Source organism: Cynocephalus volans, chromosome X, assembly GCF_027409185.1.
Source record: "Cynocephalus volans isolate mCynVol1 chromosome X, mCynVol1.pri, whole genome shotgun sequence".
NCBI lineage: Eukaryota > Metazoa > Chordata > Mammalia > Dermoptera > Cynocephalidae > Cynocephalus > Cynocephalus volans.
In genome coordinates this window covers 11,823,943-11,840,071 of record NC_084478.1, presented here as the reverse complement: position 1 = coordinate 11,840,071, position 16,129 = coordinate 11,823,943, and the positions used below count along the sequence as shown (strand labels likewise).

Here is a 16,129-nt window from a genome sequence, read left to right as displayed (position 1 = left end):
CCTGGTATTCAGATGCCTTACTTTGTATCTTCCCCGCATATTTTATGATAGGCAAAAATAAGATCATACTATATACTTATGGTTTTGTTATCTGCATTTTGTATCCAAGATACAGGGACATTTTTGCTTGTTCTTCAATGCTCTCCTGCTTTAATATCAGCTAAATATTACAGTGAATGAATGACTGCACTTTAACATATACTAGGTATTAAAGTGTATTTCTATACCAGAACTAATTAATCCTCCACTGCTTGACAGCTTCTTAAAGAAATCTTTTTATTGTTTTATTATTTTAAAAAATAATGCTTATGACAGAAATATCTGAAACTAGTGCACAGCCAGACACCATTAAGAAAAGTCACAATTCGAGTGTCAAATTAAACACAATGTTGAGTGAAAAGCCAGTCACACAGGAATGCCTACTGCCTGATTCCCATTGTGAAATCCAAGCAAAATTGAGCTGAGCTGTTTGGGGATGCATGCTGAGGTGGTAAAACGATAAAGAAAAGTGAGGAAGTGGTGATACTGTATGTCTTAAACTGAGTGGGGGCTACATGGGCATTTGCCCTGTCGTGGGTCATCGAACTGTACACTTAGATGTTGTGTGCTTTTCTGTACACGGTGATTCTTCACAATACAAATAGCTTTAAAAAACTCATAATCTTTCAAGCCTAGTTAAAAATTTCTTTTAATACCAGCAGTTAACCTCCCAGTTCAATTTATATTCATGATTGCATTGTACATACTATTTTGTAATATGCTCTTTATACTTGATATATTGTGAACATCTTTCTTTTGGTCACATATAATGGGACCTAGAATGGCTATAAGCAAAAAGACTAAAATTAAAAAATGTTGGAGAAGATATGGAGAAACTGAAACCTTTGTCCATTGCTGCAGCCAGTTGGGGAAATAACTTAGCAATTTCAGAAAAGTTAAATATAGGCACCGAGCCAGGGACCAGACCCCCCATCTGTAGAGGATTCATAAAGCAAATGTACCTCACAGGGCCTGGTTTTCCAAAGCCTTGCAGTTTCAAATAGTGACCTTGCAAAGGACAGGAAATTTTCCTCAGGCTATGAAGTCTCTGGTGTAAGATAAAGAATTCTAAAACAGCAAGGTTGCTGGCTCAAACATAGACAGGCTACTGATTGATATGTAAAGATCATGGAAAATCGCTGGAGGGAGAAGAATGTTTGCTAAGATCAAGCTTTTGTTGGTGGATCACTTAATTGTCTAATGGAATGTCATCTGACTTCTTTCACTGAAAGTTACCAGCCTATATTGTTAAACTATAATCCCACCTATGTTCTCTTTCTGTAACTTCCTGGTCTGGAAAATAAATGCTGGAAGAGAACCCCAAATGGGGCTTAATTTCCCAAGGAACAGAAGCCTCTCACTTGAGGGCTCCCGAGGAACTTAACCACTTCAGGACTTCTCACTGCTCAGAAGAGACGGGCTTTGAGTAATCTTTTGTGGCTCCATCACCCAGGGGAGGTGGGTGACAAATCCATTTGGGGCAAAGCAACACCCATCCTACAACCAGGCACACTGCTAGCACCAAGGAGAATGCCAAAAACATGCCCTCCAGGTGGGTGGCCTGCCACAGCCACCACAGTAACCACAGCTGCTGCAAGTGTGGCTAGACACCACAACCCCCACACAGATGGTCCACCAGCCACTGGAGTACATTGACACAAGGAGAGTCACCAGGAGAGACCAAAGAAAAGAAGAGGATGTCTCTCTCCACAAAGCCCATTCTAGAGTGACAGAAGAAGTATCTGCTCTATGATAATATTGGGGGACCTGAACACAACTCTCAGCATTGGACAGATCATCTAGGCAACAAATCAACCAAATAACCATTACTCTTTCAGAGGGAGAGAAGAAATGTAGGGTAATTAGTGGGGAAATGGGGGAGGCACAGGGGGATGGGGAGAGATTGGGCAAGGGGCATAAAGAATAAGTACAATTCGTAACAATACCCATACTAGTATATTCATTTGATCAACATATGTCAACACTGAACCCCCAAAATATGTATAATCAATTATGATTCAATATAAATAAATAAATAAATAAAGTTAAGTATACGATTACCATACGATCCACCAATTCTATTCCCAGGTAACTAAACGAGAGAAATGAGAACCTATGTCCATGCAAAATTTTGTATGCACACGTTTACAGCCTCATTTTTCATAGTAGCCCGGACATAGAATCAATCCAAATGTTCAAAAACTGATGAATGAATAAAGAAACTGTGTAACTCCATATAGTAGAATACTACTCAGCAATGCAAAGGGACAAACTTCTCATACATGCTACAACATGTATGAACCTTCAAAACACTATGCTAAGAGAAAAGCATGAAATATTACAGCTCATATGACTCCATTTCTATTTTTCATGTTGGTACGTAGCTCCATTGCATGGGTACAGTGTAAATTATTTAACAAAACTCTACAGTTGAACTCAAAGTTGTTTCTCATTTTTCAGTATAACGAACTGTGATGAACATCTTTGTGACTAAGGATTTTTGGCAAACCTTAATTACACCTTGGGACCAATGCCCAGAAGTGGAATTGCCTGTTTGAAGGATTGTGCATTTTCAGGCTTTTGACAAACTTTGCCGAATGGCCCTTCACAGGGTTTGCTCAGCCTCTGCCCCCACCAGGAGAGCAAGAGGGTCAAATGTCTCCTTTCTCAGACGCTCATATGCACTTCCCTCCTGGTACTTCTCAGTCATGGGGACTGTCCCCGGCCCGAGCAGCCTACCCTCATGACGCCCTGGATTTCTTTTCATTTCCGCAGGGAACAGTACTGCCATGCTCATCAATAGTACCAATCACCAAGTAGCAGGTTTTGCACTTTCCAGCATAGGATGGATCCTCTGCATGTCTTCCATGGGCTTTGTGGAGTGGCAAATGTGGCACACAGATGACTGCTCCCATGCCACCTCTTGCCTTGCCAGTGTGGGAATCTGAAGAGTCTGTGTTTACCACTAGAACTTCAGCAAAGCCAAAGTTTGCCACCAATACACCTACCGTGACAACTTCCTTCCTCCTGCTATCCATGCCGCTCAACACCTCCTGATGGCTGCTGCCATTCTAGGGCTCTTGGGGAGAGCTTTCAACATCTTTGCACTTAGGAATGTGTACATGGGGATTCTTCAGAATAATGCCACCTGCACGCTATTCATTGCTTCAGGAATTCTGAACATAACTGCTGGTGTCTGTATCTTAATTGCTGTGCTCTGGAATTACTACTCCATCCTGAACCCCAAGGTTATTGCCTTCCCACCAGCTTACCATTTGCCCTTCAAGCCAGATACTCAGGAAATTGGGAGTGCCATTATAGTGGCAACGATAGCTGCCTTCCTGATGTTTTTAAGTGCATTGCTTTTCCTCTCTTACAAATTTCCCCTGGACAACCCAGTACATCCCAAGGTTCGAGAAATATGCATTTCCAGGTTGCATTGGCTTTGCAAATCCCAGATTCCCAGAAGTTTATGAGAAGTCTTACCAAGATGCTCTACCAAGTAATTCCAAGGACTCAAGACCAAGGCAAATGTAGTTTGTGACAAAATCTGGCCAACCGTTTCTTTTTGTTATCTTGTGCATAAGATGAGGTGGTTGAATTGGGAGCTTTCATTAAAAAACAAGCAAACAAAAATCCTGTCTTGCTCACATGTCAGTTGGTCTTATAGGATCTGGATTTTAATTGTTGGCTAAAGTAGATAGTCAATACTATAAACCTGCTGTTTGGAAGTAAGAGTTTTTGAGTACATTAAGCTCTCACATCTCCCTCATAAGCTGCTGCCAGAAACAATAATGAACATTCTATCCTATGCCATGGTAATAACATCTCCATATCATATGAAGTTTTCCAAAATGTGTGAAAGTACAGAGAAGAGTCTAAGGAACGTCACACACACATTACCAGACTCAACAATTACCAACAATTATTAGAGATTTTAGCTTCCTCTCCACTTGCCTCCCCCTTTTAAATCTGTTTCTTTTCTCCAAGTATTTTAACGTAAACCCCAGACATCATGTTCCTTCATCTCCATGTTCTTCAATATCACTCTCTAAAAATGGACATTTTCTTGCAAACGAATTAAACCTAAAATCTAACAATTATTCCTTGTTATCATCAAGTACTCTGAATTTTTAAATACCTCAAAAATAATTCTGTAGTTTTATTTGTGACAAGCCACTCCTTCTGCCTCGTAAGTCTTAATCTAACACACACACACACACACACACACACACAGAGACACGGCACTCCCCCCACAGCCTATTATGTTTTGTTTTGTTTTTTAATGATTTGGATTTGCTGAAGAAAGAGGGTCAATTGTCCTGTCACTTAACTTGTTACCACTAGAGGCTCAATTAGATCCCTGGTGACCTCTCTGAGGAAGACCATGTCATAGGTGGTGCCATGCACTGCATACTGAATGCATCATAGCAGGTGGCACGTGATCCTTGTTCTTTTTCGTGATGCAAAGACTGATCAGTGGTGGATCCAGGAGGGGAAGTCTGACGCCTCTTGTAAATTTTCTCATCACACCTTCCCCTGTCCCTAATGGTTTCATCTATTGACTGTCCTTGTTTGGATCACAGTAAGGATCGCAAGTGGTGACATTCTAACATGAACATTCTTGATGGATTTATTAGCTGGGATGCTTTTGTAAAGAGTTTTCCCTCATTAGCTGTGGCCATTTGCTTCGTCCAAAATTCAGGGCTGGCTGGTTAGCTCACTGGTTAGAGCGTGGTGCTGGTAACACCAAAGTCAGGGCTTTGGATTAATGTACCAGCCAGCCACCAAGAATAAATTTTTGCTGAATAGGGGATGAAAAGATGGAGTGAAACTTAACTGCACTATTTAAAAAATAAATTAAACAAATAAAATTTAGTGCCGACAAAAAGTCAGGATAAATACTTTATTTTTTCCCTCTAATTGTTGCTTTCTCAAGTAGACAGGGAGAATGTCCTAGTTACCTTTGGTGTTGCCCAATGTATTTGTTTTTTGTTTTTTTCTATTTTAGTTTTTTCTTTCTCTTTTTGGAGTATCAATAACTCTTGAGTCTGAACTCATGAGATTGTTTCTGTGTTTTTATCATGGACATTTTCAAATACATTCAAAAGTAGTCTTTATTTTCTCAGATTCATTACTTATTAATATATGATTAGTCATGTTTTATCCCTACCCTTACTACCTGCTCTGACCACAGAATTGGATTATTTTGTAGTAAATCACTGGCAATATATTACTTTATCCATAAATTCTCCATTATATATTTCTAAAAGATAAGGACCCCTTCTTTCTTTGACAAAACCACATTGCCAGTATCACATCAAAAACGTTAACAGTAATTTCTTAATGTAGTCAAATACGCAATGTACAAATTTCCCTAATTGTCTCATAAATGTTTTTAACAGTAACTTGTGGGTTTCGATTTGTTCAAAATGTTTCACTCAGTTGCATTCGTTACTCCTTTTTATGATCAAGTTGTAGTATCTTTGGCAGTGAAGCCATGGGGACACATATGTCCATTGACTTGTCTCCATTGATATTTTCTAAGAGCAAAAAAAAAAATCTATATTCAAGACAATCATAACATTCTATTTGCCTCATGTAACTCCTCATTTTCTCAAAGAAATTTGTTCTATGAAAATGATTTTCCTAAAGAAAAAAATGGTACAGAGAAAGACTTAACAGTACAATTAATAACTACATTCATCAAGTATTATGGAGAGAAATGTTGAAATTAAAACAAATTTATTTACGGTTATCTAATTACCTTGTATAGCAGAGGTTCTTAAACTTATGGAAATTCTCCCCAGAATAATGCCCATGCACACAAAATTATGCACAAGTTCATAACCCTCTTGGAACCTATTCATGGACTTCATTTTCAAAGTAAGTGACAATTCCCGAAAGTTTTTTTTTTTTTTTTCATGTATGGGCTAGAAACACTCCAATCTCATAATCTTCAGGTTATTTTTTAAACAAATTAACTTTTCCTGGTTAAAAACATGCCTAGAATATTAATGAGCACAGATATATTGTGCTAACGACCATTTTCTTAAACAGCCATGAGTGTTGGTTCCCATATTTAAAGTTGAAGGAAAAATTGTAATTCTCATAAAATCAAAGTCATTTTCCTTTCTTTCAAAAAACATGACTAAAATGCAAGTTAATATTTGAAAGGGAAGGATGTTGCTGCAGAAGCACTATCTCAGGAGCGCAGGAAATTCTAAATGCAGTGAGATCATGTAAGCATCTCATAGACGTGACACCTGTGGTCTGCACGCTGCCAGTACGGGTCTTCTCGTTCATCTTTTTTGTTTTGCTCTTAAAAATACTCTATTTAAATAATTTTTCTAAGGCTTGGTTGAAGTACAGTTCACATACCATAAAATTCATCTTTGAATGTGTACAATTCGGTGCTTTTTAGTATATTCACAGAATAGTACAACCATCACCACTGCCTAATTGCAGGACATTTTCATCATCCCAGGAAGAACCCCCAGACCTATTAGCAGTCCCTATTAGTCTTTGACGCTTTCTATTCTGTCCCTCAACAAGATTTCCCAGGCGTATCTTGTACATGTCTGGCAGAAGACCTTGAATCCAACCTGCTGTTCCTTCACTGAGCCCTGGACATGGGGATGGGATTTAGAAACCACAAGCTGGGCCCTAGTGGTGCCTTTCCTCCTGAGTTGTCGCCATATCTCGATCTCTTTAGTGGATAAGACTAGGATATATGAATTTCTGAGATGAAAAAAATCATGATGAGTTTCAATTCGTCCTTAACTTACAGAACTGTTGTTTAGCTGCAATTATATTCTGCATTTCTTTCTCACAGATTCAAAACCCAACAATACTGACATAATTACTTATTTGCTTTATTCTGTAACATAGAAAAATTTTTAAAATATTACCAATATCATTAGTAAGCATAATAGATAAAGGTTAAGGTTTCTTTGAAGCTCTATTTGTCCCTAAAATTGATTGTACTAGGCTTCGATAGTCAAAACACTGCATTCTAAAGTTCTTTGGTGGGGTGCGCCCGCGCGCGTCCCTGTGCACGCCAGCCAGTTGTGGGCCCTCGAGGGGCAGCCCCGACCAGGATGGCCCCGGGCCAGGCGGTGGCTGGGCTGCTGCTGCTGGCAGCCGCCGGCCTCGGAGGCGCGGCGGAGGGGCCCGAGCTCGCCTTCAGCGAGGATGTGCTGGGTGTGTTCGGCGTGAATCGGAGCCTGTCCGCGGCGCAGCTCGGGCGCCTGCTGGAGCAGCTGGGAGCCGCCCCCGAGAGGGCGCCCCGGAGCTCGGCCAACTGCACTTCAACCAGTGCTTATCTGCTGAATAGATCTTTTCCCTTCATGGCTTTTCAAATGCTACCCAAATAACCAGCTCAAACTTCTCTGTGATCTGTCCAGCAATCTTACAGCAATTGAACTTTCACCCTTGTGAGGATCAGTCCAAACCCAAAACAAAACCAAGTCTTTCAGAAGTTTGGGGATATGGATTCCTGTCAGTGACAATTATTAATCTGGCATCTCTACTTGGACTGATTTTGACTCTGGTGATAAACAAATCTTATTTCCCAAAGATTTTGACCTATTTTGTGGGGCTGGCTATTGGGACTCTTTTTTCAAATGCAATTTTCCAACTTGTTCCAGAGGCATTTGGATTTGATCCCAAAGTCGACAACTATATTGAGAAGGCAGTTGCTGTGTTTGGTGGATTTTACTTATTTTTCTTTTTTGAAAGAATGCTTAAGATGTTATTAAAGACATATGGTCAGAATGATCATACCCACTTTGGAAATGGTGATTTTGGTTCTCAAGAAAATACTCATCAACCTAAAGCATTACCTGCCATCAATGGTGTGACATGCTATGCCAATCTTGCTGTCACAGAGCCTAATGGACACATCCATTTTGATAATGTCACTGTAGTATCTCTACAGGATGGAAAAGGGACTCAAGTTCATGTACCTGTTTGAAGGGGCCCAAACTGTCAGAAATAGGGACAATTGCCTGGATGATAACTGTCAGCGATGCCCTCCACAATTTCATCGATGGCCTAGCAATTGGGGCTTCCTGCACCTTGTCTCTTCTTCAGGGACTCAGTACTTCTGTAGCAATCCTGTGTGAGGAGTTTCCTCACGAGTTAGGAGATTTTGTGATCCTATTAATGCAGGGATGAACACTCAACAAGCCTTGCTATTCAACTTCCTTTCTGCGTGTTCCTGCTATGTTGGGCTAGTTTTTGGCATTTTGGTGGGCAACAGTTTTGCTCCAAATATTATATTTGCACTTGCTGGAGGCATGTTTCTCTATATTTCTCTGGCAGATATGTTTCCAGAGATGAATGATATGTTGAGAGAAAAGGTAATTGGAAGAAAAACCGATTTCACCTTCTTCATGATTCAGAACGCTGGAATGCTAACTGGGTTCACAGCCATTCTGCTCATTACCTTGTATGCAGGAGAAATTGAATTGGAGTGACAGGAAATGGAAGATGGTGCTGTTAATGAAGGCATTTAATAAATAAAAACATCTCCAAAGGGATTTTAAAGCCGATCTTATTTAGTTAAAAGATAATTTTGCTTTCAACTGTAGATCAGGAAAACTAATTATTGATTTCAGATTTGTGAAATAGGCCATTATTTGTTGTTAAAAATATTTTTGGTTTCAGTCTGAAATGCCTGGTATAGGGTGTCTTTGGTGTGAATACCCATTTTTCAATGTTTCATGCATATTAGAAAATCATCACAAAGAAAAAGATATGCATTTTATAATCATGCAGACATGTAGATCCAGACAAAATAAAAGGTTGTGTAAGCTTTTAAAACTCTGTGGTAGGATTATATGTTCAAGTGGTTTCAGAATGGTTTTCTTTCAATTTGTTCTAGCACTTTCAAGAGCAAGTACATCAAAATGTGAAAGAGAATCAAAATGTATACAACACCAATATAAATGATTCCAAAGCCTTAATGAACCCAAGAAAGAAAGATTGCTCACAACTTTTATTCTGTTTTATATTTCAATTAATAACTTATAAGATTGTTTTGAAAATTATCCTAAAATAATATGAATTAGGATATAAATAAAGTTTTGCTGATCCTTCTACTTTCAGGCTTAGAGGTTTATCTTTAAGTGTAAACACTACCAGATTTATAAAAAGCCAGACTTGCTTCTTTGTGACTTATGTTGTGGTTGCATCCCTTACAAATGGCAGAACAGTATGTATAGCAAGTGATAGCTCAGTTTCAGCATACCATGTGTTTGCTTTGTGAATGTCAGAATGTGATGGTTTAGAGAAACAAATTGAATGTAATTTTAAGCAATTTACTTTTCAAGATACATAATTACTTAGCAGAGAATATCTTAATAGATGAAAAACAATAGCTGGACTGCCGTACTTGTATGTCAAGGACTGATTAACTGGAAAGTGTATGTTCTTGTGGGTGATTTAAAGTCATTCAGAAAAAACTTATTTTGTGTTTAGTCTACGTTTTTCCATATGGTATACCTTGGGGAAAAAAATTCAGCACACCGTGGTTATTTTTCTACCTTTTTTAGAAGATAGAGCCTATTTACTCATTTAGGAGACTTAGAAAATTGGTCTAAAATTGAACATCATAACCCCAATCCACACTCCCAAGTCACTTAAGGAAGGATGTTTTGACAGTGAGGAAAACTATTGGTAAAAGTCAACAATAATCTCAGGAATTACATTTTCCTACAGACCATAAAATGTTTTCACATAGCAGCAATGCATATTTAATTAATATTTAACATGTATGTTAATATATATTTCACTTTATGACTGACAATTAAAAAAAATTGTTTCACCAAATAGTAAACAACTTTGAAACCAAAAAAAAAAAAAAAAAAAAGTTATTTGGTGTAAAATTTTTCTTTGTATGGTTATATCACCAGCTTGATAAGCAATTAAGTTTATTCCTTTCAGCTTGTTTTCTATTTTTAGGGATTTATTTTGTCTTTTTTATATAGTTTTCTTTTTGAATATGTAAAATATTTACATAATTTCAAAGTCAAATTTACAAAATCAGGTTCATTCAGAAAAAAGTCTAAATAAACGTCTGTTCCCATCCCCATTCTATTCTCTCCCACTGTAGATAACATTTTAATTTTATTTTTCAGTATTTTCTTTTGCACATATGTGCAAAATGGTATGTGTTCACATTTATTCCACCTCTTATAAAATGCTATCATAGTGTGTATATAGCTTAGCACTTTGCTTTTTTCACTGGGTAATACATTCTTAGAGATCAGTCTAAATGTAAACATCTTTCTTATTGTTTTCATGGCTGCAAAGCATTCCATTGTGTGGATGGGCTCTGATTTATTCAATCAGTTATGTATGTATAAACGTGTGTGTGTGTGTGTGTGTGTGTGTGTGTGTACATATTATAACTTTGTGCATATATATTTTTGTATTTTTGCCAGTATATCTTTGGGATAGATTCCTAGGACTGCTGTTTCAAAGGGTTAATACATTTGTAATTTTAAAAAACATTGCTAAATCTTCCACTATAGGGGGTGTAGTGGATTGAATTTTGTCCTTCCAAAACTCACTGAAGCTTGAATTGTATCCCCCACATTTTATGTATTAGAAACTAAGCCCCCACTGTGGCTGTTAAGAGTGTGGGAAATCCTATTACGGTAATTGAAAGGTGGAGTCTTGAAGAGGTGATTGGATTGCAGGACTGTGCAGTAGTGGATGGATTAAAAATGGTGGTCAGGGGCCTGGTTCTGAGGGCTTTAAAAGAGGAGGATAGTCTGTCTTTCTCTCTCTGCTCTCTCTGCTTCCACCATCTTGCAATGTGAGACCGCAGAGTCATTGTTGCCACCACCAGATGCACTTTGGACTTCCTAGCCTCAGAAACTGTAAGCAATAAATTTTGTTTCTTTATAAATCACCCAGTTCCATGTATTCTGTTATAAACAACACAAATGGACTAATACAGGGGGGATCCATTTTGCACTCCCATGAGCCAGCTATGAAAATGTCTGCTTCCTCACAGCCCTGTCAAAGAATACATTGAAAAACACTGAATTTTTCTTCAATATGATTGGTGAGAAAGGCTATCTCTGGGTTATTTCAAAGACCTTTTTTTTTTTTTACTGAGGCTGAGTACTCTTTCAAATGTTTATTGGCTATTGTTTTTTTCTCAGCATTGTCTGGCAGTTGTCTGTTGCTCTGTAACAGATTCCTGCAGCACTAAGTGGCCTCAAGCAACGCACATTTATTACCTCGAAGCTTCTGTGGATCAGGAGTTTGGGCACAGCTTAGCCGGGTCCTCTGCTTCATGGAGTCTCACAAAGCTGCAATTAAAATGCCAGCTGGGCCTGTGGTCTCATCTGAAAACTCAGTGGGGAAGGATCCACTTCACTGCTCGCTTACACTGCTGTTGGTGGGATTCATTTCCTTAGTTCCTCAAACGCTACTGGCCAGAGCCTTCAATTCCTTACCATATGGGCCTATGTCCGTAGAACTTCTCAAAACATGGCAGAGCAAGTAAGTGAGACAGCCAGGGACAGCCAGCAACGGAGAGAGTGCTAAGAAGAAGGAAGTCATGATGTTTGTAAAACTGAACCACAAAAGTCACAGCCCATGGCTTTTGCCACTTCCTATTCATAGAAGCAAGTCACTAGGTCCAGCCCACACTTCGCAGGAAGGGGTCAGGGGATTGACTACGAGTTAGGTGGGGATCTCTGGGGCCATGTCACAAGCTGCCCGCCACAGTATCTAATTATGTTTCTAGCCCCTTCCTCTACTGACTTGTTGGTATTCTTGATTTTTAGAAGCTCTTTATATGTTATGGATATTTGCCCTTTGTGCTCTCAGTCCCAAATATCTTTCTTAATTTGTCATTTGGTTTTGTACTTTGCTTATGGTATTTTTGTTATGCAAATGTATTGGTAATGTTTTCCTATCATTAAATTTATTAATCTTCCTTTTATTGCTTTTGGTATTTGAGTCACAGTTTAGGTGTATTTCTCCCACTGACATGTTATAAAGGCCTTTGTTCATTTTTTTCCTGGCTCTTGAATGGGTCCATTCCTACTGTATTCATTTGCAATTTATCCTGATGTAGTGTATTGGGTCAAATTTTATTTTTTCGAAATGATTCTCCTTTTGTACAATTCCACTTAATTTTAAAATCCATATTTTCTCCAATGATTTGAGATGTTATCATTTCCATATTGAATGGAAATGTTATCATTTCCAGATATTGGGCTCATTTCTGGACATCCTATTTGACTCCTTTAGTGCATTTGTATATTCATGTACCAGTCCTACCCTGCTTTAAATTTCAGGGACTGTAATAGTTCATTTTCTTTCACTTATAACAGAATACCTGAAACTGGGTAACTTATAAAGAAAAGAAATTTATTTCTTACAGTTTTGGAGGCTGGGACATCCAAGGCTGATGGGGTATATCTGGTGAGAGCCTTCTTTTTGGTGGGGCCTCTGCAGAGCCCCGAGGTGGCACCAGGCATCACATGGCAAGAGGGCAAGAGCGTGTAAACATGCTCACTTAGTCTCCTTATGAAGCCTCACAGTGCCACTCCTATTATAAACCCCTTATCCATTAACCCATTACTCCATGAATAAATTAACTATTCATAAGGATAGAGCCCTCACAATCCAATCACCTCCCTAAAGCACCATCTTTTAAATATCATAGTCAGATTTCACACCCTCTTTTCAGTGTTACACTGGAGATCAAGCTTCAGTCTGAGTTTTGTGGGGACATTCAAACCAGAGTAGAGATTGTATTTGTCAGGGTTCTCCAGGGAAATAGAACCAATAGGATATATAGATAGATGTGGAGTATGCATAAAGCAAATGTACCTCACAGGGCCTGGTTTTCGAAAGCCATGCAGTTTCAAATATTGACCTTGCAAAGGACAGGAATTTTTCTCCAGGCTGTCTAGTCTCTGTTGTAAGATAAAGATTTGTAACACAGCAAGGTTGCTGGCTCAAAGACAGACAGGTTACTGATTGATATTTAAAGATACTGGGAAATTGCTGTAGAAGAAAATCCTTGCTAAGATCAAGCTTTTGTTAGTGGATCGACTTAATTGCATTATAGAATGTCACCTTGATGTCTTACTGAATGTTACTAGCTTCTATTGTTAACCTTGTTTAAATGTACTTGGAAAAAAACCCACCTGTGTTCTCTTCCTGTAACTTCCTAGTCTGGAGAATAAATGTGGGAAGAGAACCCCAACTTGTGGTTAATTTCCCAAATGGAAGGAATGCCTCTATTTTGAGGGTTCTGGGAGATTAACTCCATTTTGGGGCTTCTCACTGCTCAGAAGAGATGGGCCTTGAGTAATCTCCTGCAGTAATCTCCAAGGCAATAGGGGTGACAAATTCATGGGAGGCAGAGCAACAGATAGACATAGATAGAGATAGATATATAGACATCAATACATGACAGGGGATTCATTAGGGGAATTGGCTCATGTAACTACAGAGACTGAGAAGTCCCACAACAAGCTGTCTGCAAGCTGGAGACCCTGAGTTCCCAGTAGCGTGACTCGATTCAAGTCCAAAAGCCTCAGAATCAGGGAAGGCGACGGTATAACTCTCAGTCCAAGGCCAAAGCTCTGATAACCCAGTGGGCCGTTGGTATAAGTTCTGGAGTCCAAAGGCTGAAGAGCCTAGAGTTCTGATGTCCAAGGGCAGGAGAAGGAGGATGTCCAAGCTCCAGGAGAAAGAAAGAATTCACCTTTCCTCTGCCTTCTTGTTCTATCTGGGTCTCCACCTGCTTGGACTGTGCCCACCCACATTGAGGGTAGATCTTCCCCGCTCAATTCACCAACTCACAGGCCAATCTCCTCTGGAAACATCTTGACAGACACATCCAGAAAGAACGCTTTACCAGTTCTCTAGGAATTTCTTAATCTAGTGAACACCTAAAAGCATCACAGAGACTTATTTTAAAATAGTATGTATGTTATTTGGGATCTTATTCCTTCCCCACCCTGAGGACTTACTTGTTTCTACTTATTTTCCATATGAACTTTATAATCAACTTGCCTTACTCCAGACTGGAAAAAACGCAAAACTCTCAGTATTTTCATTAGGATAATGCAAAGTTTATACATTAACTTAGGGATCATTTACATATTTATAATATTGAGTCTTCCTATTCAAGAACATGGGATGTCTTTCCCTTTGTTCAAGTGTACTTTTGCAGTTGAAGGAAAGCTTAAGGTAGTTTTCTTTGCATTGGGTTGTTTCCAGTACAGGGCAATTATCCATAAAGCGACTCGATACATTTGCATTTGGGTTTATGCATGACTACAGGTTTTCATTTCTCTTGGGTAGATATCTTGGAGTAGGATTGCTGGGGAGTGTGGCAAATCTAATGTATTCTTAGACTTTCAACACATGCAGAGTGTTACTTTTTCCATTGTGCATTCATAGCTGTGGGGAGGAGGGGTTAAATACTTCCTCTCTTCTGGTGATTATCAATGGAATGGTTACAATGGTTTTGTTTTGTTTTGTTTTTTAACTTCTACTAGGAGTATAGGTCTTGTTTATACAAATTTAGGTCACTGCTCCCAGGACCCCACTCATCAGGTGTGCCTTTTGTGGGCTGTGGAGAGCTTTTCTTTCCCAAACTTAATGGGTGGCCTAACTAGCTCTGAGGGTAACTTCTAAGCCCCCAATTGTCCTTATCTGATTCCATTGCAAAATCATGCTTAAGGCCAGCCCTGGCGGGACAGGTAACTTCAGCTCATTCTCTTGCCGATTAAGTCCTTCAGTGAACATCAATGTATTTCATGTGAGAAGTGCCACCAAACATTCAACCAAAAGCTATGGGGACATATCATATGCCTTCTACTTGTGCGGCTTGATTGCCCACAGCTTTTCAGGTGTATAAAAGCCTCAATCAAGAATAAATAAATGGCTGAAAAAGTAAGGGATTCGTAGGTTAAACATTAGACATACTTTTATCTCAGATTTCCACACACCGAAGGGTCCTATTGAGTCCACAGAAGGGAGATCAAAAGGCAAACCTGGAATGTTCGTCTTCTCAAAGAATATTTATTTAAGTCTTGGAGAGCATTTTAAAATTGGTTCCCCCTGTGAAATGTCAGTCTATCAGCTACGAATGCATGCTCCACAAACACTGCCTAGGAACCCAGCGGGGTGGGTTTGCTCATATAACGTCAAACAAATCCTTTGCCTCTGGGCTTTGTGTTCTGATTTGTGCGCAAGGAATTCCCCCTTTCTGATGGAGATTTTGTAGAGTTTTTTAAATTCATTTTTTAATTGAAACATAATTGATTATACATATTTCTGGAGTACAGAGTTGACTATCAACTTACTCCATTATTTAAGGAAAAAGCAAAGAGAGTGTGTCCTGAGTACTACCTGGTGGTGCAACACACACCAAAGGGTGCTGGAAAGGCTGGTGGCATTTCTTTCATTCTTTCTCCCCACTAGAGAGCCTTCTACGGTATCTGGGAGCCGGAAGGGTGGTGTATGGCATTTGAGCTGGAGGAGAGAGCTGAAAGGTGCCAGTGAGAGGCGGGCCCAGCTCGGTGTTGGCGACCCCTTCCTCCCCCACAATCTGATACAATATTTGGAGATTGAATCAATATTGTTTGCATGCTTATCATTACAATTCATAATTATTCTTTGTGTCCCTTACCCAATTTATGTCTTACTCCCTCCCCCTCCCCCTTTCCCACCTCTAGCAACCCTAGGTCTGTTCTCTCCTGAAAATTCAATGTATTATTGTGGTCTTTCTTTCTTTTTCTTTCTTTTCTTCCACTTATGAGAGAGGATGTGTGGCATTTCTCTTTCTCTGCCTGGCTTATTTCACTTAACTTAATATTCTCCAAGCTCATCCATATTGCTGCAAATGGCAGAAGTTCATCCTTTTTTATGGCTAGGAGATTTTGTAAAATTTTGATAGCATTCTTTAGTAAATGTGCGTCTCCTGGTGACTGTAATTTGTACAATATCCTCAGCTCTCAAGCATTGGGAACTAGAAGGGAATCACACCCTTTTGCATTTAGTTAGAATTCTTGGCTTCCTTCCCCTTTGAAAGGAGCTGGAC

At 39.2% G+C, this 16,129-nt stretch overlaps 1 protein-coding gene and 1 pseudogene across 1 annotated transcript in view; both read left to right on the top strand.

The window, feature by feature from the left end:
• The window catches only part of LOC134367168 (G-protein coupled receptor 143-like), a 363,716-nt gene that overhangs the window by 157,207 nt on the left and 190,380 nt on the right, over positions 1–16,129 (top strand). The gene's annotated exons all lie outside the window — the stretch shown is intronic.
• Positions 7,140–8,590, top strand: LOC134367493 (metal cation symporter ZIP8-like; annotated as a pseudogene).